This window comes from Parasteatoda tepidariorum, chromosome 1, assembly GCF_982258835.1.
Source record: "Parasteatoda tepidariorum strain Cologne lab strain chromosome 1, Ptep-v5.0, whole genome shotgun sequence".
In the NCBI taxonomy this organism is placed as follows: Eukaryota; Metazoa; Arthropoda; class Arachnida; order Araneae; family Theridiidae; genus Parasteatoda; species Parasteatoda tepidariorum.
Genome location: NC_141755.1, coordinates 38950518 through 38965375, shown reverse-complemented (window position 1 = coordinate 38965375; position 14858 = coordinate 38950518). Strand labels below are relative to the sequence as shown.

Here is a 14858-nt window from a genome sequence, read left to right as displayed (position 1 = left end):
TATATCACTGTATGTAGAGTACTATAAAGAATAAAATACAAAAAAAAATGAAATTGATCATTTTTGTTGTTTGAAAATATTTACAATTTTTTTAACTCGAATCTTTTAAATTAAACGACAGATAAAAAGTCATGTTTTTCAAATAGCAGTTTTTTAAATAGGAGAGGAATTTCATATGTTTGCATTCAATAGCTAAAAGCATTACAAGAGTAGAGCGCTTCAGTCACCCTTTTGTCCACAGAGAGTCTTTAGCCAACGGGTATTGGACTCCCCACCTCTCGGACATGGGCCCAGCACCCTACCAGCAAGGTTATTTTTTAATATCGAAATAAAAATGGCAACGAGGTTTATTTGTTTTGAATATTATCATCAATATAAACAGTCCATCTTTTGAATTTTTGGTAGTATTTAATGATTTTTATTAATAAAATTTTTTTCCGAAGTCTGTGCTATTTTTGTTGCGAGGACCTGACTGGGTTATGGATTTGGAACTTATTATCATTCAAGAATCCATCTTGGTTCATCATTTAAAGGGAAAAAAATTAAAGATTACCTTATTTACTATGATTTATTTATGAAATTATTTTCTTTATAAAAATAACTTTTCCTTATTTGTCTTAAATGTTTCTAAGAAATTTTTTTTTTCCTAGAGAAAGAAATAACATCCTTTTTATGACTTTCTGCTATTACATCTTACAAATACGTTTTTCTTTTCCTTCTCTTAATTTATTTCCTGACTTTTAACAAGTATTTTGAAAATATAAAGGTCATTCATGTACAGTGCGTCAAAAAAAAAAAACGGACTACCTAAATAACTTTTGAACCAATGATCCGATCGTCCTAGGACTCAATCTTTATGGCTCAAAGGGGTGACCTTAATTATGCTAATTAATAAGTGCAGATGATTATTTAAGTTACGAAATCAGGCACAAAAGCATACTTTCTCTGAATAAATACTTTTTTTTCGACCGAATCAGGTTTATGACTCCCAAAATATAGGAATAATCCCCAATCTGGGAAAGATAGTCCCCATAGTTTGGTCAGGAGAACAAATTTTAAATACCTCACTTTTATGAAGTTCAATGTTTTGGGAACCATTCATCCGATTTTGCTCAAATTTTGTATTTTACCATATATTCATTAAAATTATGAAAAAAATTATTTATCATGAAAAAAAGCCGACCAGGTGGCCGAGTGGTTAGTGTGCCTGACTGCGGAGCTGATGGTTGCGGGTTCGAATCCTGCTCAGGGCATGGATGTCTCTTTCACTCTGTGTTCTATGTCCGTTCTCCTTTGTGTGATTGTGTGAATGTGACCCACCCTATAAACGGGTTTGTGGTTATGTGGCGTGGGCGACGCTGCTCCACCGCCGTGGCTTCGCTACCACTGGGTAACAAGAAGAGAGTAGCAGTTCTGGCATTAAAAGGCCAATGGGACAATACATCCCAAGTGCCCGCCATTAAAAAAAAAATTCATAACCCTTAGGAAAATTTGCCATAGAGGAGCCTATGGTAATCTATGGCAACCTATGGCTACCATAGAAATTTGTATGGCAAGATACCATACGCCTATGGTTACCATAGAGATTTGTATGGCAAAACCCCATAAGCCTATGGCTACCATAGAAATTTGTATGGCAAGATACCATAGCCCAATGGTAACCATAGAGACCTGTTTGGCATTTATATGGCACGTCACCATTCTCCTATGGCAACCATAGAAATTTGTAAGGCAGTATACCATAGGGCAATGGTAACCATAAACACTTCTATGGCAGTATACCATACGCCAATGGAAACCATAAGGATTTGTATGGCACATCACCATTGGCCTATGGCAACCATAGAAATTTGTATGGCAGTATACCATAGGCCAATGGTAGCCATCAAGATTTGTATGGCAGTATACCATAGGGAAAAGCTGATCTAGATCCCCACCAACGAAACAACAACTCCTATGGAGTCCTCAAAAACATCTTCTAAAAGAAATAAATATCCATTTTTTTCACCCCGAAGTTAATTAAATTCAACTTGTAATCCCACAAGGCATTCCAGGTGAGTCTTTTCTTGCCTCCAGGTAGCTAATTTTCTTATTGAGTGTTTGAAGTTCGATGTTCCATTGATTTAGGCTTAGAGTATCAGACCGCCATATTAACGTGTCATCCACTACAAGTGGAATCTTTCGCTAACTTTGGCTACTTTAAAATTTTTTCGATCTCATTCTTGGGCAAAATCATTTTGTTGCAAACGTCTATGTGATTATCTATCTGAATTTATTAAGTTTCTAATTTCCAGTGGTCTGGTACTTTTATTATTTGTATCTTTTCAAAATATGTCGCGATTGGGTATAGGTTTTCGCTATGTTAAATTTTGCCGTTTGTTAACGCTGACTCTGTACACTTTATAAAAGGATGAAAATATAAGAAAGATAATTGGTTTGCAAAAGCATGAATAAAAGTAAAAATATTAAAAAAGTAACTGGCTGGCAAAAGCATAAATAAAATAAGCATATAAAGAGATAAATTTAAAAAAATAAAAGCAGACGATAAAATTAGAACACCAGTTGATTTTTTAGAATTAGTTTTGTGTGGAATTTAGGTTCTCATATATCTCGTTACGGGCACTTTATCTAGTTTGTTTTATAATATTATCCCGCTACGGGTGAGTTTCCTTACATCCCGTTACGGGTTTTTCTTGTTGTTTTATGATCTTTTCCCTATCCCGTTTCGGGTACTTTATATTTGTTACTGTATGTGTTGTGGTGTGAAATAAACGTTTTTTTAATAAAACATAGAACTGTTTCTTAATATAGCTTGATACGTTACAACTTTAATTAATATCTTGCAGTTTATATTTTTATCTAAAATTTTTATATTTCTTTTTCCCAACTGTTTCTGATTAAACGACATCTTGCTTTTTATTTTATCCCCTCCTTCTGATTTTATATAAATTTTTAAAGTCACATCACTTTTCCATTATTAATGGTGTTCTATTCCCCATAGCAATTTGTAAACAATCTCATGATGAAAAACGCAGTTAAGTGCTTATCATTAAGCCAGATCCATCATTTCCTTAATAATTAAAATTTTTTAATTCTTTTAACTTGTTCGGTGACAATTTCATTTTATTGCTGTCATATATCAATATCAAAGTCAGTGTTTACATTCTCATTAGTTTTTTATTTTAATTCCACTTGGGTTCTTGCAATGCTTTTTTACATTATCTTACATATGTTAGGGCTTTATATTTCTATTTGGTGTTTAATTTTTGCTTGCCATTAAATTGTTTATTTATCATGTCTCTGTGTTTTACTATCTTACAACTAATATTTCTTAAGTATCCACATAAATTTGTACAATGTTCTGTTGCATATTTATACATAACTTAGGGTCATCACTTAACTAGATTTGCTGGATTACTGTTTGACAATTTTTTTGCTTCAATATCATCAACGGGAGAGTCCCCGGCCAAATCATTTGTTGCTGTTACTAAAAATGCTTTTCAACAATTTAATCTTTCCTTAAGCTTACAACTTTTTCGTCATGGCGATTCCCTATACCTAATTAATTTTTATTTACTATCCCGACCAAGTGTCAATTTGTCAATAGCAATTAGTAATTTTACCTATTTTAATCATGTCTTAAACAAGTTTTGTATTTACCAATGTTTCTATATTGCGTTCTCTTTTCTAACTGTACTTAACGTCACTCAACATAAATTTTTTGAGTTTTATGTCCCTCTCTAATAGGGGATAAACTAATTTAACCTGTTTGCTATTCTTAGCTTTTCATAGCCTAATACCATCTTTTTTATAGATAAAATTTTGTTCACTTGCCACCACTGGTTACACAGTTACATATTCGGCTTTTGTCCCGTTTGATCTATTTTAAACTAATTTCGCTTCGACTACCGGCCCCACTCTTTATCTTTTGAGTTTTCATAGTATTTTATTGTTTTAGTAGTCTGTTTAATTTTTAGCTTAGTATCACATATCAAAATTTAAAAAAAATTTATACTCGCTCCGACCATCGGACCATTATTTTACTTCGCTTTCTCTTAGGTTCCTCTAATATCTGACGCTTATCTAACTAATTATGATACCCATCAATCAAATTAGCGTTTTTTACATTCGCTCCGACCTCCGGACCCACGTTCTATTTTGTTGTTTTTTACAGCTTTAACAAATATTGGTTGCCTGTACTCAATATATTTTGTTCCTAGTCAACATCAATATTTTCCCCACTCGCTCCGACCACCGGACCCATTTTCTAACGGTTAGTATTAACCGTTTGAAATTTTTTTGAATAAGAAGAGCATAACAAAAATGATTCTGCAAGTAAAACAGGAGAAGGTTATCAAATAAATTTTAAAAACAGCTTTCTGGATATATATTTATACTGCAATTATTAAGTTTTGCATTTTTAATATCCATTGCGAAAGATTCTTGTAAGTAATTATTTTTTGACGTATGGTAAAATATCAACGAGAAATGTTGCCATAGCTGTATGGCAAAGGTGTACCTTAACCTATGGAAAAATATTTCTTCATAAACTGTAGCACATCTTAGTTTATGGCAAAAATTTGCCATATAAAAAAATGCCATGGGATATCCCTATGGGGTTTTGCCTATGGTAAAATTTTGCCATACAAAAATATGCCATAGGATATTCCTATGGGGTTTTGCCTATGGCAAAATTTTGCCATACAAATAAATGCCATAGAATATTCTTATGGGGTTTTGCCTATGGCAAAATTTTGCCATACAAAAAAATGCCATAGGATATTCCTATGGGGTTTTGCCTATGGCAAAAATTTGCCATACACTTTTGCCATACATGTATGGCAAAATTTTGCCTTACGTATATGGCAAAAGTGTATGGCAAAACTTTTGCCATAGGCAAAACCCCATAGGAATATCCTATGGCATTTTTTTATGGCAAACCTATGGCAAATTTTCCTAAGGAAAAATTCAAAAATTTTTTCGACCATTCTTAAATAAAATTTTAAAAAAACAATAAATATTTACTAAAAGTTTTTTTTGACATGGAATTATCCTTAAATAATTGAATTTTAAAATTGTGTGTAAAAGTTTTTCAATTCATTTAAGAAGTTCTCGAAATATAGCGAAATATGAAAAGATCAAGATAAACATTAAGGAGTACAAACTTTGGAGGTCTCTCCTGACCAAACTATTGGGACCATATTTCCCAGATTGCGGCTACCCCCTATATTTTGGGGTCAGAAATTCCAATTTAAAAAAACTATGTTTTATATTTAAAGTCACCCCTTGAGCTATTAAGAATAAGTCCTAGGACGTGAAAACCCGTTTATTAGATAAAAAATTATTCAGGTTGTTCCATTTTTTCCCTTCACCCTTTCTACAATTTGTGTTAATTATAAATTTTGAAGAAAAAAAACAGTCATACTTAAAGGGAATTAAATAATAAAACAATTTACTAGCGTCAAAATAGGAATAGAATTATTTTTACCGGCAATATTTTTTCCAGAATCAAAAGAATAATATTCAATGTCATAAAAAATTCGTCTCGTTGCTTTAGAAAACACCCGTAATTTAGCATTTATTTATCCCATTATTTATTTATCTCATATATCATCGTAAACCTTTCACTAAACTGCACTTAAAATTTGAAAGACTGAAAGAATTGTGAAAATGAATTTTTTCGAAAAAGTACGACACAACGCCAATTAACTATGACGTAAAAATTCAAGTTTAAACAAAAGTCCAATTAAATTCATAGGCTATATTCAGAAACAAAATAATACATTAGAAAGCTTAAGTTTTCAAGCTTTGGTCAATGAATTTGAAAGTAACTACGATTCGAGTGATTCTTAAAACTAGTTACCACACACTGTTTCCTAACAAATCTAAAATTTCGAATCGTTTCTTTTTAATTCAGTTTCAGTAAAATAGGATTAACGCAGAAAATGAGTTTACTAACAAGGAAGTCATTACAAGAAGCCAAAGAATGTAATTAGGTGAAAACTCTTACGCAAAATTGTAATGAAGATTTATTTCGTCTCTTTCTCAGTGGAATAAAGTTAGTGGCTGAAACACGAGTCTCAAAACAACTTTTTTATGGAACTGTTTTAGAAGTAAAGCTTTGATGCCTAGAATGAAATAAAGATTTAATGATGCACGATGTCAAATTGTTTATAATTTTATAAAAAATATTCCATATACCTTTACGTGATATTATAAAAAAGATTCAGTTACAGCACAAATCTCATAACGCAATTTATTTTATTTAATAGTTTCGGAAGCAAAGCATCTACGGACAAAAGTTCGTATATTAACTTATATTATTCTAGATGTTCATAAATTACTAATATAATCCATATGTTTATAAATAAATAAAATTGTTCTAGATGATTATAAATACTTTGTAAAATGCAAAATGTTAATAAGGATTTTGTTTTTTCTTGGTGGAAGAAAATCAATGTGTTAGTGCACAAATTATATAATAAATTTTTTTAATGGTCATTAAGTGTAAAATTCTATGATTCTACATAATCGAACGAATATTTAACAAATAATCACTTTTTGTCAAAATTTTAATAAATATTCTGTATTAGGAAATTGATTTTACCTCTTTTACGCTGAAATAAAATTATTGATTAGAGGGCGCAAGTTGCGAAATAAAATTTTTTATCAAATGACTTAAAAAGTCAAATTTCTATCAATATAATCAATCAGAATTTTAAAAATTTTAGTACCAAAACTGTTTTGGATTTTCTATAAACCTTTTGTAAACTTTTATACGATACTAATATGAACGTTCATTTAGAAGTTGCCGGATTTAAGTGAAACCAAAAGAGCCAATGGGCTTTTTTTGGCAAGCCCTGAGATAATTTAAAATAACAATAATATTAATTAAATACGTTAGATGAATAGCTATATGGAACGGAAGTTGTGCACTTTTGAAGAATTAGCTTTGTTACTGTTGTTGCTTCTAATGCCATTGTCAACCAGCAGGCTTGCTTGGTAAAACCAAGTGAATTTAAGGCAGAGAACACCCTGAGGTATAATTTGTTATGAGAACATGGAGGACTTTGTAACCCGACCAATTTAGCGTGTACCGGTCTCAATTTACTACACGGGGAGTCTTCGGCCGGCAAGGATAAACTCACGACCTCTTGGACATGGACCTAACTTCCTACCAATCAGGCTATCCCAGCCTTAGAATCAGCTGTAAATTTCAGAAGCGTAAGGAAAAATAATTCTTAGCTACCAGAAAGTATAATAACCAATTTTTTAACTTTTACAACCAAAATAATTATATTTTTGCTTTGAACAAATCTTAAAGTTTCATCGAAAACACCTGATAAGATTTAGCACAATGTATGAAAAATGTTTATTATGGAATAATTTAAAGTACACCTGAGATATTTTGGAACAAGACAGGGTAAGTTAGCAGTGAATAATAAAATAGAAAATAACAAAAGCTAATAACCCCGGCTTTTTTAAATAAAAGCTGGGGATTTTTTATTACAAAAACTGACTTTTCAGAAAAGACCGGCTTTTTTATAGCCCTGGTTTATTTTTCTTATTCTCGGTAAAAAGAAAAATCTATGAATAAGGCTCAAGTCATACAACACATATGTTTTTTTTTTTGTTTTTTTTAAATTGCAAGAATATGTTACTTTTAATTAAACACAATTATTTAAATTGCAATAAATATTCTTGAGATCCATTGACGAAAGTTTGCTAAAGGTTTATTTCTATTATTATTTATTCTCACTTAAATGAAATCAATGGTTAGAGCACAAAGTAAAGTGTTAATGCTACATAATATTTTTTTCTTCCAATGATTTTAGAAGTAAAAAAAAATCTCTGCACCAAATTACGATTTAATAACTTAACTCATTAAATCGTTACATCATTTTAAGTTTTAATAAAAAATCTGTTCAATATATTATTTGGAAGTTTTAGTGTCAAACAAACTCCATTTTTGATGTCTGCGTGTTTTTGAAACCATAAAAAATTATCCATATCATTGAATTTGAATATTTTATTCATTCAGCATACAAAGCATGGAATGTTATATTTAGAGCTATTATTTAAAATCATTTTAAAATGTTTAAAACTAAAAATTTACATTCATGCTGATTTTAATTATTTGAGGTACAATGCACAAAATAAAAAACAGACCACCCTGAATAACTTTTGATCTACTGATGGAATTTTTAAAAAGTCGTCTAGTTAAAATTTGATTTCTCAGGAACTATTTAATCGACTTCGCTCAAATTTTGCATCTTGCCATGTAAAACTAGATACTTCACAATTCAAAAGTTTTACTGCTGTTACTAAATAAAATAATAAACAAAAATCGTAAATATTTACGAAAAGGTTTTCATAGAAATATTTTTGGATAAACAAGTTTCATAATTGTGAGCAGAAATTTTTCAGTTCACTTTAAAAGTACTCGAGATATGGCGAAATAGGTAAAAAATAAAATTAGCATTAGGGGTCCAAACTTTGGATCGCTCTCCTTCCCAAACTATGGGTACCATATATCCCAGATTGCGGCTACCCCCTATATTTTGGGAGTCAGAAATCCGAATCCGTCGAAAAAAAGGAATGTTTTCTTTTCAGAGAACGCTTTTGTGTGTGATTTCGTCACTTTAAAGATCGTCATCACTAACTAATTAACATATTTGAGGTTACCTCCTCGAGCCATTAAGATAGAGTCCTAGAACGTGAAAATCCGATGAATAGATCAAAAGTTACTCAAGGTGGTCCGTTTTTTTTTTCTTTCTTTTTTTTTGACTCACTGTACACATCAGTATGTTTGTAAGGTGTTTATTTCTTTACTACTTAAACATACTTTATTGGTAAGACATTTTTCCTATCTCCGCTCTTAGAATAAATTCTATTCTGTCTCTTTTATTCTATTTGTCATATAGTCATATTATATATTTGATATGTTCTTCTATTTATTCCTTTCAGAAAGGTTTTAAAAGGAACTTAAAATGTTATTTTTTATTTGTGATAATTTTTTTATCAATAATCTAATAAACATAAAACTTCTTATGCTTTAACTGAAATAACATCGTTTGTGTATTTAATTAACATGAAAGCCCCAAAATATAACTGCACTGAAACTTCAAAAATAAAGCATAAAAATAAGTAAAAAATACAAGCAAGCTAAGTCGAAAAACGAGTAAAAAACTTAAGGGGTAATGACATAATAATTTCCCAACAGGAATTCGATGCCAACTTTAATAAACTTTGAGCTCCCACTTTTTCCAATTTTTCATTTTTACTGACACTAAAACGATGTAATTTTGGAAAAGAAAAGCTATCTATCATTTTTAAATGAAAGAATAATTTTGTGGCATTGATATCAAGTAGTTTTCGTAAAGCAATTCTATTTCAGTTTATCATTTTACCTGCTATTATTGCTTTTTTTTATTTTCAAATTCGAGGATAATACTTTTTTTCTTTCAAAATACTCTATGATTTGATTTAATTTTATTTGAAATATTCGTCTTCGTATTAAAGAAATTAAGGGATTACGATTTATTTGTATTTTTTAGAATAAGTAATAAATAAATCTGTCAGAAAATTCTTTACATGTTTCTTAACTTGCGCATATTCATATGTTTTAAATTAAATAATGTGGAATAATTATCATTTTATCAAAGTGATACATTTTACACAGAACAATATTTTTCATCGACTTGATTATTTATTTTTCTTTCTTTCTAATTTCAGACAACTAATGTTCAGATGTTAATGCTGTTTGAAACATTAAACTAATAGCTGAAAAGAATATGAGAACTTTATAAATATATTTTAAAAACATAAATATCTATAATAATAAATTAAAGAGCTTACGTGTGTAATAATTTAAGAACCATGAGTCCAATCGTCCTGAAATTGAGACAGTTAGTAGAAAAGGCAATTTTAGCCCCCTATCCTAGAAATCCTTCTAACATTTCAATTAGATCGTTCAGAAAAGACATTTAAAAAATGGAATTTTCTAATTGATTTAGAGTTCGCTCCACTGATATAAATAAAACTGCAGGCAAGTTTAGTCAGTCAAGTTTAGTTAGTCAGTAGGGGAGAGTGGGGTCAATTGTAACAGGGTACGATTGTAACAGAGCAAAAATTTCGAGTGTCGGGTTCTAGATTTGTTTCCTAGGTGGTGCACAAGGTGTATTTAATAAATCTACATGTACACCCCTGCTGGCAACCATTTTTATGTACTTTTGAAAGAGTTACACGACAAAAGATATTTTCACGCTACGTAAGTACTTTTTTTTGGTATTAGAATATTATATTAAAACAAAGTAATTTCGTTTAAGCAAATAAAAATTATTAACCGAATATGTAAGTGGACACCTTAATTAACATTTCAAAAGAAAAAAAGATTGGTTTTGTTAATTAACTAGCATTGTTTTTAACAAATGAAGCTGAAATGGCGTCTTGGGGACAATTGTAACAATAAGTAAAGGGACGAATGTAACAGCTGAAAATAAAATTCATAATTTCAATGTGGTTTAAGATAAAGCTGACTGAAAATTTTGTGTTTTTTTACATAATATTATAAATAAATTATGTAAAATAATTATAAATAAATATATGATCATAATAATAATAAATAAATAAATGATAATAATAAATAAATGAATAAATTATGTTATTTAAAACATAATATTCAGCAGCAAGTTCACCTTCATGATTGTTTACTTTTTAAATAAAGAATAAAAATAACTTATTTTTTAATGTATAAAAACAGTGAAACCTGTTTTTGTGCGGTCCTTTTTTATGCGATTTTATTTTTGTGCCATTGGTTTTGTGTGATTTATTTTTATGCGGAATATGAATATTAGCGGCGTTAGCACCAGTTTGCTGGGATTCATATGATAACAGTCGAGCTGGAGAAGAATGGGTCCAGTGTATGAAATGCAGTGGATGGGCGCATGCCAAGTGCAGCAATGGCAAAAAGAGATATTGTTGTGACAATTGCGAGTAATCTAAATATCGATTTAATTATTCGATAGAAAGAATTATCGTTATTTAGTGATGGAAAATAAGTTACCACCTAAATTGGTGGTATTTAAAAAAAACAAATTTAATTTTTTTATTTCATTGGACTAGCAGCTAGTTTTGAACTTTTTGTTGCTTAGAACTTTTGAACTTTTTGTTCATAACAAAAATATTCATTTTTGTTATGAATTTTATATGTTTGTTTCTGTTAATGATAATTAGATATTTGATTCAATTTAATTTATTTCCTAATTTAAAGTAAAGCTTTAGATCTTTTCCAATATATCATAGCTTTACACTAGAATAAAAGCTGTTATTATTGTCACAATTATATGCAGAAACGTATATGAGAAATAAAAATACTTTGTTTAAATTATTTTTGAACGCCTTAAGTGTCATTTTCAATCATTCTAACAAACGTAAATGTAACTCCTCAAAAATTACTTTTTAAACATCTTAAATCACATTTTTTGACAAAATCACTAATTAAATCCTCCTTTTTCACTTTTTTAACCCTCCAGGTCTCATTTTTAAACCTTAAAAATCACCATTTAATCCTTCACATATCGACTTGTTTACACCCTTAAAAATCATTGTTCTAACCCTAAACATCAATATTTAACTCCTCATGTATTACACTTTTAACCCCTTAAGCCTCATTTGTTTGAAACTAAAAAGTAACTATTAAACCTCTTATATTTTCATTTGTTCAATCTATCACACGTGACTAATTTAAAAATAAAAAATCCCTATTTAATTTCTTATGTAGCAATTGTTTAAACCCTTAGGTCTCATTTCTTATGTTTACAAACCATTACTTAACTCTTTAAGAACCACGACGAATAGTTTTCTATATCATTTATATTATCTTGCATGTTGCTTTATTTTATTTCTCACCTTTCACAGCATAAATTAAAATTTTTAACCCCTTAAAGTTAAAAGTTAAGCCCTTTAGGTCTCTGCTCATTATTATTTTTACTCCTAAAATATCACTACTATTTTGATCAATAAAGAAATATATCACAGCTATGATAATATGTATAATGAACTATGTTTTAGTTGAATTTATGAATTGTTACAATTGACCCCGTAAGTGGGGACAATTGTAACAAGTGCGCGACTGTCAAAAATTGTCAAAAACTAATATAAAAACGTTTAAAATAAGGTGTTTATTTTTTTTTCTAGTAGAGGACAGTCTACTTTACTCGTCTGTCAATTAATACTAGTAATATATTGGATTTTTTGTCAGTTAAAAATAGTTAAGTAAAAAATGTTACAATTGACCCCACTCTCCCCTACTGTTTGCTTGCTTATGTTTACCATTTACCAAAAAGCATATTTTTGCACATTCTCAGCTACTTAATTATTTTTCATTCGTTATGTCAGATAAACACAATGATCAACGTGAGGGGACTACTTCCAAATTATTATTTTAAAAACAAATTCCTCACACAAGAAATAGGAAAAACCGAAATCATGCCATTATCTTGCGGTCTCGAACTTGTGCATTGAGCAGGGCTGCTTTCGATTTATAGGTTCTTTAGATTGATATTGACAAAGTCAGGATGGTAATTTATACGTGTTGTTGTTTCTATCGCCACTTGCCAATGACAGAAAGCCTGCTTGGGAAACCAAGCTAATTTAAGGCAGAGGGTGCGTTTCTTGTTTTTAAGTGGCACCATCTATAGTGAAGAAAATGATTTCAGCCCCACACACTCATCACAGCCCGTTTTACAGGGTAGGCACAATCATACATTCATTCATCCACAGATCGTAATTTTGACCGGGACCAGAGAGCGACCCTTCTCCAATTCTGTACCCTCAGAGGTTGTCTTAGAGGGCTATGTCACCCCAACAGCTTTAGCATGCACCAATCACCATTTTAATACAGGGGGGTTTTTTCGGCCAGAGAGATTTGAACTTACGTTCTCTCGAGCACGAGTCTAACGTACTGCCAATTAAACTTGTTATTTTGCTTTTTGATATTAAAGAAACTTTGATAAAACTCTGACAGTAATATTTAATGTTCCTTCAAACATAAAAGTGTCCTAGATAAAATTTCGATAAAATTTCCGCCCGCCATTCGACATGTGTTTTTAATTGCGGCCCCCGGCCACATGTAAGTTGGAAACCCCTGTGCTAGATGATTACACTTTTGTTATTCCGTTTCGTAAGTCTGCAATGTTAAAAATTTCTCTACAAAATGGTGAAATAGCAGTTTATTTAATTGGTATTTTACCATATTCAATCAAAGCAGTCAAATAACCATAAAAAAGGATGATATTGAAACTGATAAGTGTGAGAAAAAAGCATTTATTTTTACTGCTGTTAAAAAAAACAAGAATTCTACTCGCACCAACCTGCTCACCTTATGAAGCTATCTTGTTACGTGCAGCTGTGTACATACTGTAACTGAGAGGGCTAATCGGTCAATCTCATGACTGGCTGGAAAGAGGTTAGAGTTCCGGCGATGATAATACAATATTCTTCAATACATGAAGAGTTTCCAGCATCCTGTACGGCTGGCTGTTGGTGATTTCACTGTTATTTCAGAATGAAAATTCTAACAGTGTGATGAGCACCCGGCACTGAAGTGTGCACACATCCTAAAAAGTGTTTCCTAGTGAGCTAATTGAAGCCCGGGAATCTGTGAGTAAAACAAATTTTTCAAACTTATAGTGAATATTAGATAAATCAGGATAACTAGACAACAATAAGTAAATCAGGAACTTCTCCATCAAAAATTGTTCTTTGTTTCCGGCAGATGCAGAGAACAAAGACATGTCTAAAAAAACTCTAGAGTCAGCTGTCATATGCGATTTAGTATAGGAGTCGTCTTTATTGACTTGTGTAGCAAAATATATGTACTGTTTTATTTTATTTCGAAACCGACAATGAACAGCGGAGCAATTTCTGAATTTACGATTATCAATATTCAACTTCGAAACCTTGTAATTTTGAACCCAACCCAGAAAGCAAGGAAACTCCTGGATCAAGCATAGAGATAAACTTGTCTTGGCATGAATTTCTGGTGGAACTAATCCGCATTTGTGTTAGTCCGATAGCGAGGTGATTCTTACTCATGATCCGTCTACCACTGAGGATATTTTAAGCCTGCAATGTCAACAGTACGTGCCCGGAGCAGACCAGCCATCTCTGGGAATCGAGCCTGGATCACATGATTGAGAAATGAGCCCTCCGTCCCCTAAGAATGGAGTATTAAACAATGTTTATTTTTAAAAGAATAAAATCATGTTTTCTTTCTTTGAAGAAAACCAACTAATATGTTGCACAATTTCAGAACAACATTAAACGACTTCATATATCATGAAGTCAACAAAAATTAAATTTCGTCTGCATCCGAAACTGAACTATAATTATTCTTTACTAATTCCATATCATTCACAGGAAAATGACTAAGAAAACTAAAATCTCTGTACCATCTGTACTCTGAGAAAAAAAAGTATGGCCAAATCTACCAGAATAGGGTAAAATTTACCATGTTTCTAGATCTATGGGAACACCAAAACGCTCGGTAATCTTCACAGAAGTTCCTTGGTAACGATTTTGTTGAATTAGCAATAAAATAGGGTTTTATAATGTGTGATAAAATTTGGTAAATATGATAAAATTTGGTAATTTTATCATGATACTTTAGAGCATGACATAAAAATCATATGTCCGGTTAAGTTTACTTTTTAATTTTGTATATTTTATTAGATGTGTGGTAATAGGAATTATAATGGTGAAAACCTGGATTTCCTTTAAAGGAAGAAGATTACCAAATGAATGATGTCTTAAATATCGTATATTTCGGTTTTATAAGCCAGAATTATGTTTTTACC

General features: G+C 30.8%; 1 protein-coding gene across 1 annotated transcript in view; it reads left to right on the top strand.

Annotated features, from left to right (window-relative positions):
- The window catches only part of LOC107441252 (uncharacterized), a 181461-nt gene that overhangs the window by 103952 nt on the left and 62651 nt on the right, over positions 1-14858 (top strand). The gene's annotated exons all lie outside the window — the stretch shown is intronic.